General features: G+C 38.6%; 1 protein-coding gene across 6 annotated transcripts in view; it reads left to right on the forward strand.

The window, feature by feature from the left end:
- TCF4 (transcription factor 4) overlaps nt 1-24947 on the forward strand; it is a 479608-nt gene that overhangs the window by 237868 nt on the left and 216793 nt on the right. The window contains exon 1 of one of the 6 annotated variants that reach the window (XM_011971726.1): nt 14135-14445. The exons of the other annotated variants lie outside the window; for them this stretch is intronic. The gene's annotated coding sequence lies outside the window, so the exon portion shown is untranslated. Of the gene's footprint in view, nt 1-14134; nt 14446-24947 lie in introns of those variants that run through there. 6 annotated transcript variants of the gene reach the window in all.

Raw genomic sequence — 24947 nt, forward strand, 5'->3', positions numbered from 1 at the left:
GAGACAATCAGTTAATGTCTCCTCTACGTCTTGTAATACGTAGCCCAAACAGAAAGAAAATGTATGGAATTTAGAAATTTCATTTACTTGTTTTCTTACGTCATAGTAGAATACCATTTTACCATTGAAATTATTAAAGCCTGCTTTTATTGAGAATTTTTGGGAAGTTGAAAATGTAACCTTTATGGAGAATTAAAGCAGTTTTATTTTAATGAATAAAGTAGTTAAATTATTAATCATGTAAAATTATTTCTCTGGATGTTAATACCCATTTCTTTACTCAGGAACTTTTTTCTAATACAGAATCTTGATTGGTGAAGGTTTATTTGAAGGCATATTCCACTATTAATGGTTCAAGAATATCCTTAACTTTTGGAAAGACTCAAAACATATTGCATAATTGGATTTTAAGTTATGTTGTTTGTAAGCTAATTTGACTTGTATCGTGTACTGATTACTATCAGTTTTTCTGGATGTAGATAGCTGCTTCTTATGGTTCTTTCATAGATAGTATTAAGTCTATTCCTCAGATGCTTATTGAACATTAGACTTGTGTCACATACTTGCACGGCTTGGTGTTGGAGATACACCCCTTATCACCACATACTTGAAGTTGCGTTTTGTCTGCCGTAAGACGTAGGATGTAGTAAACAGGCCAAGAGAAATACAGGGTCCTGTGGGTGCTCGTCACACGGAGGGACATAGCACAGAGAAAGTCGGGGAAGTTGACATTTAAGTTCAGATCTGAGTGATCAGGAAAACAGCCAGCCAAAGGGAGCTGACATGGGAATGGATGGAGGTGTGTTTGAGTCATGGGCAGCCAGATCTAAAGAAGGCTAGAAGTAGAGAGAGGACTGTGCATCTCCTTCCCATCACTGGAAGAGGAAAGGTATGAGGAGTAGGCTCTACATGAACATGAGAGCCAGCTCATGAAGGACTGTACAAGCCATGTTCAGTGTTTATCATTCATTCTGCAAATATATACTCAGTACTATATGTCAGGCACTTGGCATCAGGAAACAAGGCAGAAAATAATGCCTGCCCTTGTGGAGCTTTTATTCAAGTGGGGAAGAGACAAACAGTAAACATGGTGCTAGTGGTTTTGAAAATGGGCCAGAAGTATGTGTAATCCAAATGGTTACAGACTCAGCATTTGCCAATATAATGGAGCCAAATTTAAGACTATTTAATAAAAATAACTTTGCAATCATTTGCAGTCCTCAGCTGATAACTACAGATAGACTTATTCCTAACTCAGCATATTTACAGGTAAAGTTGAAGGTTACCTATAATTTATATTTATTTCTCACTCACATTGCATCAGGCATTGGGTTAAGCAAGCAAGCAAACCACATTTGAGAGAAGGCACTACAGTTTAATGCAATCAGTATTTCAATTCACCACAGTAGAACTTAAGAGTAGAAGGTTTATTTGTTAAATAAGAATACTTGACCTTAATGGCCACCAAAAAAGAGTTGGAAGAATGAATAAGATCTAGTATTTGATGGCTCAACAGGGTGATTATAAGCAATAATAATTTAATTGTACATTTAAAAATAACTGAAAGAGTGTAATTGTATTGTTTGTAACATAAAGGATAGACGCTTGAGTTGATGGGTACTCCATTTACCCATATATGATTACACATTATAAACCTATATGAAAATACCTCATATACCTCATATATACCTACTGTGTTCCTACAAAAATTAACACACAGACACACACACTTGAGAGGTGATCAGAATGTCCTGTATTCCTGTTTGAAAACACATTACCAGAACCAGAATTCTTCTTTGAAGTTTTGAACAATATCACAATAACAGAAAAATCTCAAGATTTTATCATGCAAACAAGCAAACAAAAAAATTCTACATAGTGATTGAAGTAGACATTTGCTTGTCACTCAAGGTGAATTATTGTAAGTAAGGAGTTTTTATTACAATGAACACTTTTTTGGCAGAATTAATAAAGAGAAGAGGATACTGGAAGTCAGTGCATAGAAGCAAAAGGAGAAATATAGTTGAGCATAGTGAATGGAGAAGATTTGCTTCCATTTATTTGCTCTATACATTAAGACCATTGAATGAGACTATTTTGTGTATGACAAGCATTTGAAAAAATTATTTTACTCGGCAGTCTTAGGCTGATTTGTTTTATTTCCTTTAGAATAAAAGTTGCAAGTGGGTAGGAATTATGCCTTGAAGTGTTAACCCTACAAAGGACTGGAAAACTACTCAAGGGTAACAGCTGAAGAGGAAATGACTCTGTCAGCGTCGTGCACATGGATGATTGGGCACATAAGGGACAAGCAGGGAGAAAGGTGCAGAGGGAAGAGATCATAAAACCAAGGAGGCTTGCTTGGAACTAAAATAGAATAGCAAAAGTGAAAAGCCTGGGGAGCCACTAATGTGATATAGTTGCCGTCATAACATAATGCAAACATGTAAAGTTGAAAACGTGTGCCGCCTCTTGCATAGACATTGCTGTCATCAACAGCACACGCAGTTGGGTATATTTGGCCAGGCATTTAATCTCCTGGCTCTCTGGTCTCTTAGTCCATATCACCAGAGGCATGTATTTTCAAAACAGTCCAGATCAATGTCTGGTCTTTGTATCTGTGGTACAAATATAAAGCTTACTTGTCCACATGAGAGCAAAGTAAATCTGTGATCCATTAACGCTAAATTGTAAATAGTGATAGTCAGTTTTGTCCAATGGTGTCTGTAATGTTTATTGCTAAAGCCCATACATGTTTATTGATATTATTTCGAATCTGGGGACAGTAGCTGCTAGTTACCTATGTGCCAAACACTGTGCTGCTATTTGCAAATTTGATCTAATAGCAACTCTTTGTGAGGAGTATTTGTTATCTGCATTTTACCCATAAGGAAGGTAGGAGGGACAGAGAGGTTAAAAGAATCCAGATAGAGGACCACCTCTTGGGTCCTGGTATGTTTTGGGCTTAGCACACAGTTCTGCCAGACTCTGCAATGTGTTTTCTTAACCAGCAGACTTTATTTCCCTGGGGGACAACACAGGTAGATGTGACAGGTTAGAAGTATTAGATGTAAATGTAAGTTATTGAGATGCTATGGCTACCAAATTCACTACTGCACTTTTTACTTTTCTTTTTTAAAAACATGTATTTCAGCACACTGCTAAACCACAGCAAGAATCTTTCTAAAAAGACCTTCCAAGAAGCAGGATTACAGGTCACAAAATCAAGGGAAAATATTCTCATCATCATTTTTTAATAAGTGATAAGTGAGGCTGATGAGTGTAGACCTGTTGCTTTATTAATAGAAATATGTACATCTGGTGAGGACTTGTATTTGCCAAGTACACTGCTGGCCTGGAATTAGACTCCTCTGTGGAATTCAGGTCAGTGTTTACACCCATAGTAGTTTACAATCTTTCACAAATATGAGCAAAATAGTGGGAAAGCATTTAGAAGCAATTTAGATAATCAGAATTAAAGTAGAATCAGTGTAGCACGTATGTTCAGTGAAGAGGGGCCAGTAGAAGAGTGGGTTTCTCTGACAGATGATTAATCTAGTTTGTTTACTTTTTGGGAGACCCTGTTTCCACACTCACTGACATGTGAGTTTGCATCCTGGCTCAAGCACTTAAACTCCCCAGTCTCCCTTTTTGTATGTGTGGGATGAAGGTAACAAGGCCAACCTCACAAGGTTGTATAGGGTAAAGCGCCCAGTGTAAGATTTGAAATGTAGTAAGTCTTCAGTGGGGCTCAGTTTTCTCCTTCGTCCCTGCTACTTACCTTACCTCATGAAGAGGATGAATAAGTACAAATCTCAGTTCACCTGCAAAGGAAGATGATCATATTTATTTATTCATTTTTGAGACGGAGTCTCCCTCTGTTGCTCAGGCTGGAATGCAGTGGCGCGATCTTGGCTCACTGCATCCTCCGCCTCCTGGGTTCAAGTGATTCTGCTGCCTCAGCCACCCAAGTAGCTGGAACTACAGGCGTGTGCCACCAGGCCCAGCTAATTTTTGTATTTTTTAGTAGAGACAGGGTTTCGTCATGTTTACGAGGCTGGTCTCAAACTCCTGACTTCAAATGTTTCACCTACGTTGGCCTCCCAGAGTGCTGGGATTACAGGCGTGAGCCACCTCGCCCAGCCCAGATTATAATTTTTAAATGCCGAAAACTAAATTTCCCATTGCACTGTGCTATTACTTTCACAGAGTTGACTTTCAGAGATATCCCTGCACGACCTTTTGGTGGCTCCCTATGTCCTCTTGCTTCTCTAGTTGCCATTTCTTTCTTTTCTTTTTTTTTCCTGAGACGGAGTCTCGCTCCGGCGCCCAGGCTGGAGTTCAGTGGCGCGATCTTGGCTCACTGCAAGCTCCGCCTCCCGGGTTCACCCTGAAGAGTGGGTTTCTCTGACAGATGATTAATCTAGTTTGTTTACTTTTTGGGAGACCCTGTTTCCACACTCACTGACATGTGAGTTTGCATCCTGGCTCAAGCACTTAAACTCCCCAGTCTCCCTTTTTGTATGTGTGGGATGAAGGTAACAAGGCCAACCTCACAAGGTTGTATAGGGTAAAGCGCCCAGTGTAAGATTTGAAATGTAGTAAGTCTTCAGTGGGGCTCAGTTTTCTCCTTCGTCCCTGCTACTTACCTTACCTCATGAAGAGGATGAATAAGTACAAATCTCAGTTCACCTGCAAAGGAAGATGATCATATTTATTTATTCATTTTTGAGACGGAGTCTCCCTCTGTTGCTCAGGCTGGAATGCAGTGGCGCGATCTTGGCTCACTGCAGCCTCCGCCTCCTGGGTTCAAGTGATTCTGCTGCCTCAGCCACCCAAGTAGCTGGAACTACAGGCGTGTGCCACCAGGCCCAGCTAATTTTTGTATTTTTAGTAGAGACGGGGTTTTACCATGTTGGCCAGGCTGGTCTCGAACTCCTGACCTCAGGTGATCCGCCCGCCTCGGCCTCCCAAAGTGCTGGGATTACAGGCGTGAGCCACCTTGCCTGGCTCTAGTTGCCATTTCTTTGGAAGATCCCCCTGACCTTAGTTATCTCATTTTCCCTGAGTGATTTTGAAGCCCCTGTTTGTGCCACAGTAAAATTTATTGAAATAGAAGAAACACTGGATCTTGAGAGATACCACCAGGACCTGCAAACTAATGCTGTATCTCCGTAGACTGCCGGAGAGATGACCTGGGTCCAAGTCATCTTTCTTTCTCATCACCGCCTGCCGCCATCTTGTTTGCTCCAAGTCTTCACCATTCAGTCAGAAATACAAGGCCTTACATGGGTCAGGTAGTCCTCAGAGAAGGAGAGAAATAAAGAAAGTGGAGGCCAGCCGTGGTGGCTCACATCTGTAATCCCAGCATTTTGGGAGGCCGAGACGGGCGGATCACCTGAGGTCAGGAGTTCAAGACCAGCTTGGCCAACATGGTGAAACCCCGTCTCTACTAAAAACACAAAAATTAGCCGGGCGTGGTGGCAGTCGCCTGTAATCCCAACTACTTGGGAGCCTGAGGCAAGAGTATCGCTTGAACCCAGGAGGCGGAGGTTGCAGTGAGCGGAGATCGCGCCATTGCACTCTAACCTGGCGACAAGAGCAAAACTCCGTCTGAAAAAAAGCAAGAAAGAAAGTGAAATCAAAGGGATGTAGGGGTTCCAGAAATTTAGAAGAGATGTCAGGTTTCTCAGATGTGTTCCTTGATTTGAGGTAGGTGATCTTAGAACAGCTGCAACTAAACTCCAACTGGCTCCTTCTTCCCCCACGTCTTAGAAGAAAATGGGCTTCATTTTTATTCTGTTGACAACCCTTTTTTGCATTTGCATCTTTCAGCTTCTTCTAACTTGCGTCTCCTGGGGACCTTTCTTTTCATCACTCTATTTTCTTTCATCATCTGTCTTTCCCCTGACTCCTTTTCCCTTTGCTTCAAAATGTGCAAATGGATCCTCTCTTCTCTGGCAGTGATTATCAAAGTGTGGTTTCTCGATGAAATGTGATCACTTACTTCAAATCTCCTGGGATGATGTGAAAGTTGGGACCCACTTCAGGCCTATATGTCAATACCTCAGTATGATATATTCCAGCAACTTTCCCAAAAAACTACTTAGTTTCCAAGGCAGTTTGGCATCTCCTAGAGTGGCACAGCAAATTCCATGATTTTTTTCTAGCCCTCTTCGTTTTGTCTTTTAAAACCTGTCTCCCTCAACATCCACAATGTTAAAAACGTCTAACTTGCCTTCTGTTTCACTCACTACTCTTTTTTTTTTTTCTGCTTTCTGCTTCTGTCTTCGTAAGTGTAGGCATGGGAAGAGCTGGGAATTTGGAGTCCTAGTAGGGTTTGATTCCCTCATGTCATTGCTCAGTAGCTGTGTGATCTTGGGCCACCCGTGTATCTTCAGTAGGGCATCTGCTTTGGAGGTTTGTGTGGCTTGCAAGTGTCATGTTTAAATTGGGAGCCCAAATATAATTGTTTGTGTGCTAAGAATCTGCCTCTTCCAGTTTGCTGGTGGAAAACTTGGAAATGATTGACTTCGCCAGGGTTGTGGCCTCTGGATGAAAGCTAAAAGGTGAACTGCCTTTTATCCATTCTGCTTCCTCCCCCGCCAACTCAGGGTCCTTTCCTGTAACAAATCGTGGTTAGTTTGGCATGGCAAGTACTGGAAGGGAGAAATTCTCTCCAGTGAGCCAGAAAATGCAACGGGATCTGTTTGTGATTGATAGAGATAAGAGTGCTCATCTCCTTTTTCCTCTGCTAGAAAAGTATTTTTCCCTGACAGCTGGAGACATCAAAGGTCTGAAGCTGTGGATACATAGAGATGAATGTTCTAATATGAATATTATATTTAAAAATATACCATGTAACATTTAACGTCAACATGTCTAGTTTCTTCTGTCTGGTAACCCCCAGTCGTCCATATGCCAAAAGAGTAATTCCCATCACAGAGGTCGTCACTCCAGGGAGACAGGCAACCATTACGTGTCTGTGAGTAGCTGAGTAAGCCACACTGTGATAGTTTCTGATAGATCATGTCAAGACCTAAATAGTGGAATCTTCAGGATTTGGAGGTAGGGAGCAAGTCACCTGGATTGATGAGGACTCACTGATGAACTGATCAAATGGGCTTTTTAACAGTTCTCACGGAAGAGATGGAAGTTTCTTCTTGAGTGAGAGCAATCCCAGAGTCTGATTTCACCTAGTACGAGGGAAGGGAACATGTTTTGTCCTAAGCCAGGTGTGAAGTGTAGTCATTCATGTTGGGCAAAAACGTGGCAGAACTTGCAACTTCTGCAGGGACCCACAGGAAAATGGAGGAGAAGATTCCATGAAATTTCTGGTCCTGGTGTTGTGTGGATGGCCCAGGGCCCTGGCCAGAGAGATTGTGCCACTAGGTGAAGTTGTTTCACTTTCAACAACCCTGCTAAGGATTCATTTCACGTATATGCCGTCTGTGGGCCTTTGATGGTTCTTGTTTCCTATATTTGCTATGGATATATTTATGCATTTAAAAAATTTGCATCATTGTAGCTTTTCATTGACAAAATATATTTAATATTATCGGTTTTTATAGTTTTGTTTAATCAGTTTTTTCCATACTTATATTTATTTTCTGTAACTTTTCTCTTTTTTATTGTCTGTTTTGCTCTATTAAGATGTTGTCTATCTTCTCCTCCTTCTCCTGAGTAGACCTCTGTTCAGTTCACCAAAATCCCTCTCCAGTATGAATCGGGAGGCTTACTATGCAACAACCCCTTCAAGGCAATAAGGCTCCAACTTAAGGGATTAAGATTGTTTTTTGACACCAAATATTGTTTATCCTCTTAATTTTGAGCTATGTAGTCTGAAATCCATGCTCTGTGATGAAATGGAGGTGGTTTATCTGAGCTTTACTACTCTTAAAAATGAAGATAATGATATCTCAGAGCATAGTAGTGAAACTTAAGTAAGATGTACGCATCTAGCATGGGAGCTAAGAAATAGGAGATTCTTAACAAATGTAATATAATCTTATTTCTTCTTTAGTTTCTGTAAAACCCAGGAACGTTAGAAAATGTCTAGGTTGAAAGGAGAAGATCATGAGTTTGGTGTTAATTTTGAGGTACCTTTAACCAGTCAGGTGAAGAGATCAAGTAGACAGCTGAATTTAAGGGTATACAGGTCAGAGATGTCTGATTGGAGAGTCTGCAGTTGAAGAGCTGTTTGTAGAGATGTCAGTTGATGGTATGAGATTGCTTATGGAGTCTTGAGTAACAGGTGGACCTTGGGCCTAGCAGTTGAAGGATTTTCAAGATTTAAAGACATTCAATTGAGAACAAAAGAGCATGCCAGGGACTGGGAGAGAAGGGAAATGTGATGTTGTAGAAGCTATGCCAAGCATGGTTTTTTAAGAAGCAGGGGATAGATTTGTCTTTTTGGTCATCAAGGAAGATGACTACTCAACAGTGTCTGTTAGCTTTAACTACGTTAGTGGTCACCGTTGACATTTTCAGAGAGTTTTCTTGGTGGAATCATGGAATAGGAACCGACTTTCCATCCCTCAGAGTTGAGTTGGCTTTCATCTGACTTGGCAAAGTATTTATTTTATGTACTTCTAATGTGATTTTTCTCTATGTTTATAACTATAGTTGTTTGCACTTTTCATTCACATAATAAATTATCAGTTTCCTGAAGACAGAAGTAGTGCAAAATCCCATGTAAATTACATCTAGTTAAGTATTTAATAGTTTAGTCTTAGAATCATTGGTTCTCATGATGAACAAAACACGTTTCTTGATCTGTTCATGTATTCATTCATTCACTGAACAGTTTTTTATTTACCAATTCCATACAGATAGCAAGTACTATTTTAGGTTATGTGAATATAGTGGTGAACATAAGATACTCCCTTTTCTGCAAACTTTCATTGTGGATGGAGACAGATGCGAAAGAATGAATACAAATGCTGAGGGCATTCAGTGTCTTCACTTATTTGTTCCTCACAACAATACCATGATGTAGATGTTATTCCTAGTCCTATTTCATTGATGAGAAGATGGAGGCATCAAGATATTCAGTAACTTGCCAAGGTTATCAGTTCATTGGGAGTAGGGATGAGGGATGGAGCTAGAATTCAAACCCAGGTGGTTTGACTTTCAGATCCATGTTGCTAATCATCTCACTACACTGCAAAGTGTTTGGCATGGGGAAAATCATTATTCTTATTATTAATATAGTTAATAGTAACTATTTCTCAAGGGAGCTGAGGAATCACTTACTCTAATTCAGATGAGAAAACAGACATTCATACAGCTAGGTATTGGCAGAACTGAAATTTAGAAGCCACATTTCCAGGTTCCCACTCCAATGTTTTCCCCTCATCCAGTACCTCTTCTTTAAGGAAGGGAGTATGGAAAAGGGAAAAGAAGCTGGAAGAATGAAGGAATGGGCAAGGAGAAGGAAGGGTGTGTAGAGGAGATATAGGAAAAAATTAAACCTGTTGGATTTGGGGTTTTTGATGCTATTGAACTGTGGTTTTTAAAGCTTTTTTTGCCCCTTATATTCTCAAGAGTAGATATCCTTGAAATGATAGCTCTATGCAAAATAGTGTTTTATTTCATCTATGACCAAAAAATAATTCAGCAGCTAGGAAACCCTAGCTCCTTAAAAGTAAAAGACTGTATTCCGGGAAAGAACATTGTTACTGGAACTTATACTGTAATGACACTGGTTGGTAGACACACTAGAAGCTTTGAGGAGTGTGTGTGTGTGTCTTTGTGTGTCTGTGTTTGTGTATGTTTGTATGTTAGTATGATATATATAGAAGTACATATTTATTTTATAAAATACTGGTAGTATTTAATTTACTTTGTGTATTGTCTTTAGGGGCGAGGGTGTTGAAATATTTTTCTGGGTTAGAAAAGTGTTTATATTTACATGCAAGGCTGCTCTAATATCAAGCACCATATTTAAACATCACAAATATACACTAAGCAAGGGACAGATGCACAAGGAATTTAAGTGGAGTTTTTCTAAATGGCAAATAATTAGAGGGGAACAGATGCCTATGGGCAGCAAAGGATGAAATGAGGTACCAAGAATTTTAAAAGGGAGATGGAAATACAAATGTAGAATGCAGTTGCTCTCAAGGATGTTTAAGCCTAGAGGGGGTGCTTGCCCAAAGTTCACTCTTTTTTTGGGCATTGACTTAAATTTGGTTCTCTCTTTACCTGTCTTCCCCAAAGAAGTAGATGATGCTAATCATTCCAAAGTGGAACAGATTTTCTTTCGAACCTCAGTTTTGGATGATCTGTGGCTGCATCTCTTTCTTCTGCCTCCCTAGGGTCTTGTCCTTTTATAGGACTGCCAGGATATGACATTTCACAATCATGTCAGTTCTCACTTATTTATTATTTATACCCCATATCCTTCCAAAAGGGTTTTTAGGTAGCCTACCAATAAAAGATATGTACGAAAATATGTGTGTGTGTGTGTGTGTGTATATATATGTGTGTGTGTGTGTGTGTGTATATATATATATATATATTTTTTTTTTTTTTCTCCTTGGTGTGTGTTTTAGGATGGACATGTCCCTTCTTTAAAGTCTGCTGTAAAATGGGTTGTATTCATCTCAGAACTATTCTGTGTAGTCTTGATGTGGAAAAGGAAACAAATCTCCAAGAATAAAGTAGAGCACTAGGCATTTCCCATCTTCCTGTAGAGTGATAGTTTAAACAGCAGGGGCACTGAGCAGAGCGATTCAGCAACCCAGCAAAGCTGAGCTGTAGCACCTGATCATTATCCTTCAGGTTTAAGATTTACCTGTTGTGCTCATTGTAACAAAAGAAATGAAATCTCTGTAATTATATTGGAACGGGGAGGAGATCGTGTTTTAGTTCCTTTGATCTTGAGCTAGAATAGGCTCTGCTTTTGTAAATTTAATTTGAAAGAGCCCAACGTACACATCTGCTTTTTGTACTGCAATTTCTGTTGAGCTTGAAAATAGAAATTTATTAATGCAAATGTGTAGAGTCTGTTTCTTGAGGAAAAGATATACACATTCAGAACACAAGGTGATCCTTTCCTACATAGCTATGGAAGACGTTGATATGTTTTCTGGTTTTTTTTTTTTTTTTTTTTTTCTTGACTTCAGATATGAGGTTCCTTGCTAACAAGGACTAAGCATAAAAATTATAGGATCCACTGGGGAACGGAAAGATTCATTCAATACTTAGAAGTTTCCAAAGGACAAATTCATTGGTGAAGAGATGGGGGAAGCATCCTGAATCCTCAAAAGAAAAAAAAAGCCAAAAACAAGTGCATCATCAAACCATTTTGAGAACATGTTTGAATTGATGGTAGGGCCCAGGCTAAGAGACAAAGCTTTCATTTCGACGAATCCAATCTGCCTAGTGTTCTGTAAAATTGCCTTTGCCTGTAAATGGAATGGCATGCAGATTTTAGGTAGGACACTTTCTCACCCAACAGCCTGTACTCTATTTCAATTTTTCTACCATTACATGAAGCCTCACATAAATGACAACTTGACTTAATCCTTAAAGTGGCTGGATTGTGTGGTCTATTTTGATTAAACTTTTTGTTGTTCTTAGTGTAAATTTTCAGTAATGCCTAAAATGTCATGAGCATTTTGGGACATAAATCCTTTAAGCTATTTTGTGGCCATATAGTTGTTCTTTGGAGGGTTTGAGTGCTTTCCTAACCTCCTTCTCATCTCCAAATAGGCAAAATAAATTCTAAATTGTCGAGAGCATTCAATCACTCTTCGAATGAGCAGGCATCTCCTAAAGCTGCGGAAAGTGTCCATTTTCAGTATTTTGAGTACATAGAGCTGATCATTTTATAATATTTATACTGTATCAAAAGATCTCAAAAACTGTTATAAATTACCTAGACTTAAGAAAGAAGACATGATTAAATAATTCATTGGATCAATACAACCAATTTATTTTTTTCTGATGTGGTGTGATGAGGTTTTTTTTTCAAATGGAGTAGGTGGGCCTCAGTGCTGTGTATTGTCACTCTGATTCTATTGGTTACTGTCTTTCTCCGCTCCCCCCATCAGTTGTTGTTTGGTATTTTTGTGCTTTGTGTTTGTTTTGTTTTAAAGAAAGGAAAGCTGAAAGCCATAGAAAGTTAGGCTGTGAGTTAGGAATTCTGAGTTTAAAGCAGGAAGCCTGTCCCTAACTTTGTGTTTAAGTTGGTGTTTCAGTTATGTTGCCAGTGTAAGCTTGTGACCCTTGCAAACGTACAGTTTCATTTGGGTTCAGTGATTCCTGGATGAGTTTGTGATATAGGATGCCAAAGGCTGTGGAATTTATTTAAGACACAAAATCTTGAGACAGAGCTGGTTCCTTGGAAGCTTCTGGGTAACTAGAGTCTCATTTTAACTAATTTGGAGGGGGCTAAGGAAAGTCTTCGTACCCACTTCCAATTAATTAATTTCTAACATTTCCATCTAATCATGACTTTGTCGAGTGACACACATCTTTTTTTCCTCACAGGCAAGAAACTCACAAACAAAATTTCTATTTCTAATGGCAGACAGTTGGGGTGCCGCAGCCAAGCAGTCACCCTTAAAAATTAATGAGCGTAATGATGGTTAGAGAAGCGATTCTGATGGTGGTTAGGGAGGGAGGGGCCATGGGGATGGCAGAAGGAGGAAGACTGGACTCCTCATAAGTGACAATGATGTGAGCCCTTGTCCTCATCTCCCCTCCCATCCCCCCTTCCCCCCAGTCACCACCCCTTCCATCCTCCTCTCTTTACAGGAGCCAAAGCAGATAGAAAGACAGGGCGATTATGAAGACGTCAGTTGGAGTGTAGGCAGGCGAGAGGGGCGCAGTGCCCCAGATGAGGTCCGGGGGGAGCTGAGGAGGGTCACTCATGGACGACTGTGTGTGTGTGTCTGACAGACTGTGAAATGGTGCGTTGTTGCACGGCTGCGCTGCACCTGGGCCCTTCATCTGTGATTGATTGGTTTGGTCATGTGTAATGGTCCCATCTGCTCTGTGTTGTTTTTCTTTTTTTACTTATAAACACCGTTCCCAGAGGCTGAGAGAGGATGAGCTATGTTTTGTCATCTTCACTTACACTTTAGCTCAAAAAAGTGGTCAAGTAGGTAAGCTCTAAAGTCTATCCAAGTAATGTAGTAGGAAAGTACAGTTTTTCCCCTTTGCTTGATTTTGTTTGTGTGTGTGTGTGCGCGCGCGTGCCTCTCCTGCGCACGCGTGTGTGCGTGGAGTTTTAATGCTGCCTGTTAATATCTGAATAGTTCGTGAACCACGGAAGACCAAAATATCACAGAAATGATTTGCACAACTCTGTGTATTGTGACTCTTACTGCAGTGAGGAGTTTTTTTTGTAACGGAGCCAATACTTAATTAAAACCGCTGACATCATGGTGTTATAATTAAGCGTGGCATTAATTAAGCTGGAATAATGATTTTTTTTTTATTAAGAACTGCTTCTATTGTATAAGACCGTTATCGGCTAAAAACAAAATAATTTTAAGGCAAAAATAAATTTGCTTTAACCTAGCCCTTTTCACCTTCCCCCGAAGTCCGGCCTCAGGACTGTCATCATCAGGGCTCTGAGTCTGTGCGTGTGTGTGTGCGCGCGCGCGCGCGCGCGTGTGTGTGTTTGGTGGTGTTGGGATGGGGGAGAGTGGAAGTGAAATTTGTTTTTTTTCACCCAAAAATGCTGATCGGCTCCTGGCATTCTGATGGCTAATTATGCATCGGAGAGCTTCGACAGCTGCATTCATCATCATAAAATGTAATAATTAATGACATTCCAACAAAGAAAAATATGCAAATGAGGACTCATTAGCATTTTCATATTCAGCTTTGATAATGCTTTTGCTGACAAGGTTGTAATTAATGAAAATTCATGTCGCAGTCAGGAGATTGGATCGGTTTCATTCCGCTCACAATTCCCAAATGCTTGCATTATGGAAAATCGGCGGCTCTGCCAACTTTTCAGGGAAGAAAAAAACACACACACACACTAAAAGCACCAGATGCAAATTAATGGTAGGGAGTCTTTAACTCTTTAAACCACCCCCCTAAATTTCCATCATAGGAAACATGTGATGAGTGTTAGCCTAAGAACTAGATTCTCTCTTTTTTTTTTTTAATAATAGGAAAGTACTTTTATTTGTGACCCAAGTATGAGAATTTCTGGCAAACTTTTTTTTTAATATTTAAAAAAACCCCAAACCCTCCACCTTTTCCCTTCTTTCCTTTTCCCTTTCAAGACTATTTAAATGTACATAGTAAAACATGTTAGGACAGCCAAGCCCCAGCATGTTGTGTTCTGTCCTCTGGCTGGCAGATTCACGCCACAACAGTTTATTCATCCACATGCTTTTTGGCGACTGTTCGTCACGTATTTGGGCTTAGATCTTCTGGTGCCTCCCTCGGCGTGCTACCCATAAGGTCGAAAGAAAAGCAAGTATTCGATTTCTCTATTCAGGGTGGGTTTTTTTTTTTTTTTTTTTTTTTTTTTTGATGATAGTGGGTTTTTGTGTGTGTGTGTGTGCTTTTTCTTTTTAATCTATTCCCTTTGTGGTTTAGTGTCAGAGTTTGAGAATGTGCCCATAATTCTCTCACTCAACACTTCTGGTTTAGTGTTGTTCTTCAAATGTAATTTTAGGAGACACTCTACAATCAAAATGGAAACCCAGAATCCCCACACCAGAGATATCGACAAATATTTCACACAGAGAGCTATTAATTTATGAAAGCATCTGTGTGTTGCTTTCAAAATGTGGAACTTTAGGTTGGCAGATAAACACTTGATACCAACCTGGTACCATGTTTGACAGACAAGCCTGAAGTTAAACTGAAAGTTCTATCTGGCCCTCAAGGTTAGAAAGAAAAACTTAAACAGAGTTCTGACTTCATTTTCTATTTGATATTTAGGTTAAAAAATGATGATTATTAAAACGGGTCTTTTTGCTGAGGCAGGTGTTTTAATAAAAGGTTTGTATAATGATTAAGAAAAAGGGAAAATAGAAGTGTATTTCTTTACAAATTATAACGTTTATAGGCATTTTCACTCTCAGATGAATAAAATGACTTCTGGGAGTTCCTAAGATGCAGTTTCCTGTTTATTTAAAGTTAAATTGTAATTCCCAAAGTTGCTAGCCCAGCATAAAGAAAGATTATAAATATGCCTTGTCAAGGGAAGAGAGAAACTTTGATATTGGGGCCTTATTTTTTAGAGTATTTCGGTAAAACAGAAAGAATCATCAATTATGTAATGAAAAATTTAAAATAAATCTCTTTTCCCTTTTATGTGATTAAGAATGACTAGGTTTTCACTCCTTATTAAACTCTTGGAGCTCCAAGAAACAGAATTTTATTTCAATCCCTTGCTTCTTCCAACTTTTATTTTGTCACAGTTTCTACATGAACATGTGTGTGTGTGTACACAGGCATGTGTGTAAATGTGTGTGTGTCCATGTCTGAAAATTATGGTGGCTCTGTCCTCTCTCCTATAAAATCTATTGTGGTAAAATAGCAGGCAAAAGAGGGTTTTACTTTTTTTTTCCTTTTAGTTTATTTCTTTTTTCTGTGTGGGCAAACTGCCCATCCAGATGGTAGAATTTCACCTGTAAGCAATCTGAAACGATAGGTTAATTCTGACATTTTATAGAGCTTTTTTATTTTCTTTTCACACAGTACAACTAAGTGCAGAATAACTGCTCAAGATAATGTCTCTTTTTTTTTTTTTTCTCTTTTAAAGCGCTTCCTGCTGTGATTGGTTCTTTTTCCCCCCAAATCTGAATTTGGGGCTCATTTAAAATCTGTGGCTTTAGGCACTTTGCTGTTATTGTCAAAACCACATCTGATGAAATCTTTGACCAACTTCTAATATGTGTAAATGAGGAAGTGATGGCAGAAGTGAAAAAGCAGGTTAGTCGCCGAGAAGCAGATCCTTGTAATTTTATAATGCTGAATGTTCCACTTTGATAAATTCACTGTTAGTTTTCTCCTCCCACTAAATGCCTGGCGTGGTATTAGCCACCAGAATCCTGGGACTTGCTTTTATTGTCAGTGTGGTTAGCCTCTGGTGGCTTATGTGACGGAGTAAACTGGAGAAAAACTTCAGGGTGATTCGTTGTCCTGTGATCAAGGAATCCCATTATTTCCAAAAGCAGGTTTAGAAGATGTTTTTGGAGTAGTGTGTGAAAGGGAAAGGGAATATTGGAGATCGTTTTTACACATAATAATTGCAATCATGCTGTGTTGACAAGTTAGTTTTGAATGTGCCACCTTCTTGTTTTTATTTCTAGAAAACCTTCATTTTCTTGAATTATTTCTTGAGCTGATGATAAAGATGACTTTAGAGACATCTTCTGCACTGGCGTATTCCTTTAGGGGAACATTTTTGAAAGTGTTGTCCTTTATTGTACCTGTAAGGCTTTTTGGGACCTTTGTCATGGCATTGTTTGTTGCTTTTTCCATTTCCTGTTTTGCACATGTTAATTCTTGTGGGCATTTTCTTCTTAAAGTGATGGGATTTTCACTGTCCAGCAGCAAACTACATTTACTGGAGTTATTGAACTCTGAAATAGGAATCCTGTGGGTGATCAGTTTTACCTTCCCTAGAAGATACTGCTTCAGTCAATGAGAATTACAACCCCATGACTGATAATTTTAAAGGAGGGGTTCCACTAAGACACCCAGAGGTTGTGTTTCAGGTGTTGCAACAAAATCAACATTTGTTTGTGGGCAGCGAAGCCAGTGTTCCTGCCAGTATTCCCGTTCAGTCGCTTCTCATATTTCCCTTGCAAACTTTCCCATTGGTTGGGGTCTGTGGAGAGATTTCAGTGGCTGGCTGGTAGAAATGTTTGGGAGAACATTTGCGTATCAAAGCAACCTAAATATTTGCAAAAATGTTTGCTTGAGAAAAAAGAATCCACTTAGGATTAGGAAGTAACTGCTTAAACATTTTTAAAGCATTTGTGATTTCCCTAAGTATATTACTCATGAGCCACTGCCTAACTTGAATTTCAGGGGTCACTCTGGAATCTACATCTTTAAAAACTCTATAAGATAATAAAGGTTTTGCTTTACGATTAAGATCTGTATCCATATATTAAAATGAAAAAACACTTGACAAGACAAAATATATTTTAAGAATTGTTTATCATTTAGTGAATCTGCAAAACAAAAGACGTAAAGAAGGGGCCTCATGAAATGGTTGGATGTTGAATAGCTCTAACATCATTCTTACCCTCTACTAACCCAGTTGTATTGCTATGATATGACATTCCTTCTGTTGGATTCCATAAACTTTCTCACCGTGGTAATGATTTGAATGTCAGATCTTACTTTTTTTTTTTTTCTTGCTAAAGAGTTTAGGCATTTTCTGTCCACATTATTAAAGTTTTAACTACATTTTACTGCTGGTTTGGAAACAGTATGTGTAAAACTCAGTGTAGGCCAAATTTTCCAGTTTGTTAACAAGGTAGGAGTTGAGCATTGACAATTACTGTACTTAAAAGCCCCTCGGATCAGGTGTTATTTTACCATCTGGACATTTTAATTAGTAATAAAAGTGTGGACCTGGATACACAGAAATAGGATCTACAGTACACAATGGCCCAATGCACTCTGTTGGTGCTGAGGTGTATGTGGCTACATTTTATAAACCTGTACGTATGTTTGTGTGTGTGTGGGCAAGTGTAATTATGTGCCAGGTGTGTCCTTTTTCAACCTGGGCACTAACACACACCAAAACATTTGACTACTTTTCTTGGATAAAAAGTAAAAATGCATAATCTATGAACTTACATGTAAGTAAAACTGCATCTTTTTAATGGCCCTGCTTCCTCACGTATGGCATGATAAAATATAATGCTGACATTTAGGTAGGCCTGGGCAAAAGATGGAACTCTTCTCTTTCATAGCTGTGTACTCTAAGGCAAATACATTAACCACCAACTATCCCTTTTTTCTCACATCCAGAATGAAAGTATAAATGATAATTGTTATATCTACCTAACAGGATTATGAGGAAGCTCATTTGAGCATGTATGTTGAAAAGCTCTTAATAAAATATAAGGCATCATAACAGTTCTTAACAATTGATTGTTAATACAGGATGCAAACGACCAATTCATATCCCACATACCATCTTTTATAATTCAGTAAATCATCTCATATTTAAAAATAAGGGAGATGCAAATATAACATTACATTGGATTATTAACAAATGATAACTTTAAGACCACCAGAAAAAAATGTGTTCATAAGTTTCAACATAAAGCAAAATGACTCATTCTTGTAAAGTATATACAGGCTCATTGAAACAATGTTATCCTTAATTAAGGCAGGAGCGGGTGCATTTGAGGGAAATAGTGACCCTCTGGAGAAATAGAGAGTGAAAATAGTTTAGGGAAATGAGTCTTAACATTTTCTCTTTTGGAAAAATGCGTGCATGTTTCTCTTAATCATTATGAATTTCATGTTTGCAAACCAGTGTGAATTCCTTAACGATAATCATTATTGTTTAGAATCTCCCTATTACTACACACACACACACACACACACACGCACACACACACACAAAATTTGCTCAAGAAAATCATCCTCAGGAAGTAAAGGAGTTGATAAAATTACCATTGGAGCAGATGAGTTTGGATACTTCTACTGAAAGCTGTTTCAGTTTTTATTATAGGTACAGATCTCCCCTGAGAATTCTTTGAGAGAAATAAAAACATTTGTTTTTAATTTAAAAAAAGGGTAACATGCTGTAGCATACTATTAACTATTTCAATGATTTTATCAATTTTATCTTCCCTTGCCTTAATGCAATAAATGCATATCTTGATTCAGTACCAATCTTTACATTACATTGTCCCTAATGACAAATACTATTTTAGGCAACTTAGTTTTAATCATCAGAGTGTCTTAGGGAGCTTATAAAACTTGTCTCTGGGACATGGTATTAGCAGGATGTACAGAGTTCCTTTTTGGTGACATGCTAGGAGGAGATAAATTCAACAGAGTCAGTCCAGCCCATTCATTCATTTGATAGATAATAAGTAAACCACAGAAGAAACAGGAATATGTCAGTTCTTTTAAGATTTTTTAGACTTAATATTGAAAACTGGTTTCACTTAATGTTTTATCAGTTTCATTTAAATGCCCCAATCCAATGATCACTTTCATTTACATTTCCTAATCTAGTGAGCAGATAGGGCTTACATAGTATTTGTCTTGAAGACATTTTAAAAATGCAGCTACAGGTCCTCTTCTTTGAAACTCCATTTGGTAAAAATGGCCATGTCTACCTTCACCTATAGATAGATTTAAGGGCCCATAGTAATGGGATGAGAAAAGAATTTGTGATGATTCTTGAAAAATGGTCTCATCAAAGGAATTCAGTTGAAAATGTGGGGGACTGCATTTAAACTTTGATATAACAAAATAAGTAATTCAAAGTAAAGTCTGTAGCCAAACTCCTTAATTGTGATGCATTTGCTGAGTTCCCCTCTTCCATCGTCGGGCCTGCTCTGATGCCATATGGCCTACCATGGAACATTTAACTTGTCAGATATAATGGATTGTCCTGGAAGCAGATTTTTGCTTTGAGCACTCGGCTCCTTTCTTGCATTTCACTCTCAGCTCCAGGCTGCAAGATGAAGGATTGTGGTGGAAATGCAAAGAAGAGACACACAGTTGATTCCCCTTAAGAGAGTGACCTATATGCCACAAAATTTTACCCACGTAAAGAGGCATTATCCCCGTCACTGGCCTTAGCAGGCTGCATGTCAAAATCATTTAAATTTCCCTGGACTTAACAGATTGTGCAAACATTTCAGAACTGAGAGCTTAGGCAGAAATGGTGTTAGCCACATTGGCCAAAGGAGGCATATTATTTATTGTGACCTATGTGTAACATAGGCCACCTGGGTTTCAGAGTCTATAAATTAAGTTCTCTCAAGTTTATGAAGAATGCTAAAATACAGATAGATAGATAGATAGATAGATAGATAGATAGATAGATAGATAGATAGATATGTTACTTGGCTTTTTTGTTTTTGTTTGGTGAATAGAGAGGTGAGGTTGAAATAATCATTTAGGAATTGCTTCTTAGCTTTTTGGCTAAGATCAAGCTTTTTGGCTAAGATCATTTAGGTAGAGGGACAGTGGCAGCTAATTATCCTATCAGGCTTTCTAGCTTAAAACTTAGGGGCAGGCCTTCCATTCATTCTAACCTATTTGAAATTAGAGATCGAATATGTTGTGGATTATTTAATTGTTATCTATAAAAGTAAATAATACAGTCTTTGTTGTTCATTTTAATTTGGTGCTTTTATGAACTATTTTTTTTCAATTTGTGCTATTGTTTCAACAAGCTTAGAAAGTAGTAGGAACAATTTGAGACTTTTGCATTTACAGGAAAACTTCTTTAAAACAATAAACAGTGCCCTACCTGTATGTATGTGCACATACATAGCTGTGGGGTACTCTTCTGGTATAACTACTGTAACCCCAAAGCAAATACTGTGATATAGAGACACAGAATAGACAATTTGCAAGTAATCAATCAAACACAAACCAGTGGGAAAATAAGGAACTTACATATCTCAATTTATCCATTAAATGCTACATATTTGATTGCTCTAGGGTTACAAAAGTTAATTCCTAGATTTCTATAAGACACACAGAAATATACACACACTAAAAGAGACTTTGCTAATTCAGTATACTCACAAAAATATGTGTTATGTTAGAAATTTAATATTTAATTTACTTCCATAAATTCATGCATTACAAATAAGTCCTCATATAGGTCAGATGGGGCAATAAAAACTACTGTGACCTTGAAAACTGACAGAAGCTCACTTCTGTACAAATCTTTTTAATGAACAACTTTCCATGGAGCAGCTAAGAAACCTCTGTTAAAGTCAGTATTTAATACTAAAGTGTACTTGTGTATATTTCTTACTGATCCTAAATTGAGCACATTAGTTTTATCAATGCCACTGACTGGCCAACTGTACCCCTCCTCCCCCGTACAGATTTGGTGAGACTTAGTACTAAATAAGTTTGGGGAGTGCCAGGCCATAGCCGGCTCTTGTTGGGGCATGTGCGCCCTCTGCTGGCTGCTCAGATAGGAACTGACTGGTGTGTGAGGTTCTTTACTTTTCTAGGTTGTTTTTTTTTTGTTTTTTGTTTTGTTTCATTTTATTTTTATATAACTGATCAGATATTTACCATGATTATAAAGTTGTAGCTTAATACTGAGCATGGCAGTTAATTTGTTTTTATTTGGAAATAAAGGTGAGGTTTTGTTTTGAGTGTGTTTTTGCTCAATAGATAGTCCTGATAGTTCAAATAACATGCAACGTTTGTAATAGTCTTGAGTTTTGAAGTGGTTGCTTGCATATCACGATTAAACATATTTTCATTGCTTTCATATTCCCCTTGGCTTGATTATATTTGAGAAGTATTCTTGTTGGACTAAGTTGGGAACAGAACTTAAAAGGGGATAGATAAGCCATTGAAATTTTGAAATATGACTATTTGTTTGTAATGGATGTGGTAGGTAATCCCTAGTAGAAAAATTCCTGTTTTGGTTGGTCGATAGTTTTCACTTGCTTCGCCAAGGAAAATGTGAGTACATTTACATCATGATGCTTTATAAAGGCATTTTTGGTTTCCTTGCAAACCAGATTAAGCTATGCTCACTGGCAGACATTGAGAATGGCAGTTTGAGTAAAATCTTTTTTGTTTTGTTTTGCTTTTGCAGTTGTTGTTTGTAGAGTATGAGATGTTAAAGGAACAAATCACTGATGGTCTCTTTACTCCCAGGACACAGGAATAAACTATACAAGGGCAATTACAGAGGAAGAATGCCAGCCCCTCTGCCATCGCCTGGGTGGAGAGCATCCTTGGGTCCTGGTAGTGATGGCCAGGGCTCTGGGTAACGAGTATGTCTTTTAAAAATGGCAACAATTAGGCCGGGCGCGGTGGCTCACGCCTGTAATCCCAGCACTTCGGGAGGCCGACGCTGGTGGATCACGAGGTCAGGAGATCGAGACCATCCTGGCTAACACGTGAAACCCCGTTTCTACTAAAAATGCAAAAATTAGCCAGGCGCGGTGGCGGGCACCTGTAGTCCCAGCTACTAAGGAGGCTGAGGCAGGAGAATGGTGTGAACCCAGGAGGCGGAGCTTGCAGTGAGCCGAGATTGCACCACTGTACTCCAGCCTGGGCCATAGAGCGAGACTCCGTCCCAAAAACAAAAAACAAAAATGGCAACAATTTCTGTTGACAAGATTCCATCAAAGTCTTTATAATAATTTAATTTGTGTAGGTGATTTCTGTGTATCTCTGAAATTAAATGACTTGATTGAGTCAGTTTGGTATTTGTTGTACAGAGAAGGCAGTTTAGATTTTTATAGTTCTTTTGTCTTATACTGCAAATTTCTCTAATTTGTAAGCAAAAGCCATAAAAACTTCCAAACCAGCCATGGAGTGAACAGAGAACTTAGAGCTGTGGAAGGGCAGAAGTGTCATCTACAGGGTTTTTTTTTTTTTTTTTTTTTCCTTCCAGTTTTTCCTCTTTCTAATTTTAGGTTCCAGTTACCTTAAAATTTGTTTTGGATAAATTATATAAACTTTTACTTATTAGTGTTTACTTATTTTGATTTAACATTGTCAAATAACTAAGAATTGCATTCTAACAAATATTAAGTCCTTATTACCTCCGTTGGAATGTCAACTTGCATGAAATCTCACTTACACGTCTCTCCTGTTACCACCTTGTCTTCAATGAGGTTGTATTGGATGCTCTTTCTTGGTGCTTCTCTGGGTTCCCATTATATCCTTACTGATGGATAGCATTGTGTTACTCCTGGTATTTTAGTCATCTAAACTCTTACCTCCTTGAGCATAATGCCCATTGTTGACTCTCTTGCATCCAGCACATGGTACACAGAAAGCACCCAACAAATACGAATTTCCCTATATTATGTTTTTTAGGCCTCATTCACCACTATTCAGATGACAGTTTTTGCAAGTTTCAGGATTAAAAATTGTAGTCTGTAAACATATTATATGTAATGCATTTTATTTTCTTGCATACTTTTTATAGGATGAGATCATTCTTCTGGCTACTCCTTGTCTGCTTTCTCTTTTCTCTTTCTCCTCCCTCTCATCCTTCCCTCTGCCTCTCCTCTTCCTTCCTGTCCTCCCCACCTTCCTCTCTTGATTGAGTCATGTTCCTAGATTCGGTCATTGGGAGGCTTCTCTTAAACATCTCAGCGTGGGACCATTCGTCTACCAACCTTCCCCTTCCTTGAGCAATAATTAGTGCTGCAGGCTGGTTGGACTCTGGAGAGTGTGGCCCTGCGTATCTGGCAGTTTGGTTATTATTATGGGCCCATTCTCTTGAAGTTGATCTTGAAGAGCAGGCTTGGCTGGAAAACATCATTCTTCTATAAATATAATGGTTAGCAATCTTCCTACTCTTTGTCTTCCTTGGAATGCGTTTTGAATTCTGGGCTGTTCCTCCCACTCCCCTCCAGGTTCTCTCAGTAGTTCATGTTTAGGGGATATAGGTCAATTGTATTCAGTGCTAAGGCTAGAGAAATGGTCATTTAACATATCACAGATAGCTATACAAATGGCAGCTGGATTATCTTCGGTCTGGGGTTAAAAATGTCATTTATATATGTGTGTATATATGTATGTATTGTATCTGTCTATATACCATATATAACATTGTCATGCCCCCCCATTCTTTTGATGTAGTTTTGATATCATATCCAATGTGTGTGGTTTAAGAGATGAACACTGTTACATTCGTGTTCATTGTAAACTTAGCTTGAAAATTAAGGCTATCACCTATGTACCATGGTCCTTAAATACGCAATTTTTCTGTATAGACAACTAAGTGCCTAGGTAGACTACTCTATAACAAATAAAATACTAAACCTTTTCCTCTCTTTTCCATCCCACTGTGGCTTATTTAGAGTTTTATCATTTTTATCTTCTACATTTACTGTTGCTAAGACTCTAGTGGAACATTCAGTTAAATGAGCAGCAAATAATTTATGATTAAAAGTGATATGTGTGGTGAAATGTGGCTGCTGATTTCCTTCAGATTTGCCAATAAATTCCAAAATATTTAGCCAGGCAACAAAGTCTTGCCCAGATGATGTTGTTTCTATTACGTTCGGCCAGAAATGTCACCCATCTCCTCCAATGAAAGGGAAAGGACTGAATTCTCTCCCTCACTGTGGACTTGTCATGCCTCCACGGAACATGGACAGTCAGAGAAGGGGCAGAAGGGCCCTTTTAAATGAATGAACCAGGTGAGGTTCACTAGAGTTGGATCCTGTATTCTAAAGGTGACTTCCACTCTTGAGATAGAAGAGAGATGCTTTCAGAGCAGTGGGCCAATGGATCTGATCAATGAGAAGCAACCTTAACAAAACTCCAGGATTCTCATATTTGGGATACTGTTGTTTATTAGGGGAATCAATTTGGCAATGTAAAATTGATTTCTTAAAAAAAAACAGCCTTCATTATGGGAGATGAGCACATTTGAAAGCCTAGCATGCTGCCAGAGAAAGGTTTCTGTAACCCATGAAATGTAACTGTCTGAAATGACCTTGGGGATCAACAATTCCTTGTCTTTTAAAAAAACTCTGCTTGAATAGGTTGGTTCTAGTAGTAATCTACTTTTTGTTATCCATCATGTTACCAGGTTTATTGGAGTTTTAGCTAATGTAACCTGTAGAGCTGTGCCTATCACTTACATTGGTTGCTTGTCTCCCTAGCTGGTCAGAATAACCAGTGGAATTTTATTTATAAGAAAAAAAAAAATCTGCTGGGCACGGTGACTCACGCCTATAATCGTGGCAGTTTGGGAGGCTGAAGCAGGTAGATCACTTGAGGTCAGGAGTTCAAGACCAGCCTGACCA

The sequence above is a fragment of the Mandrillus leucophaeus genome, unplaced genomic scaffold, assembly GCF_000951045.1.
Source record: "Mandrillus leucophaeus isolate KB7577 unplaced genomic scaffold, Mleu.le_1.0 Scaffold124, whole genome shotgun sequence".
Taxonomy (NCBI): domain Eukaryota; kingdom Metazoa; phylum Chordata; class Mammalia; order Primates; family Cercopithecidae; genus Mandrillus; species Mandrillus leucophaeus.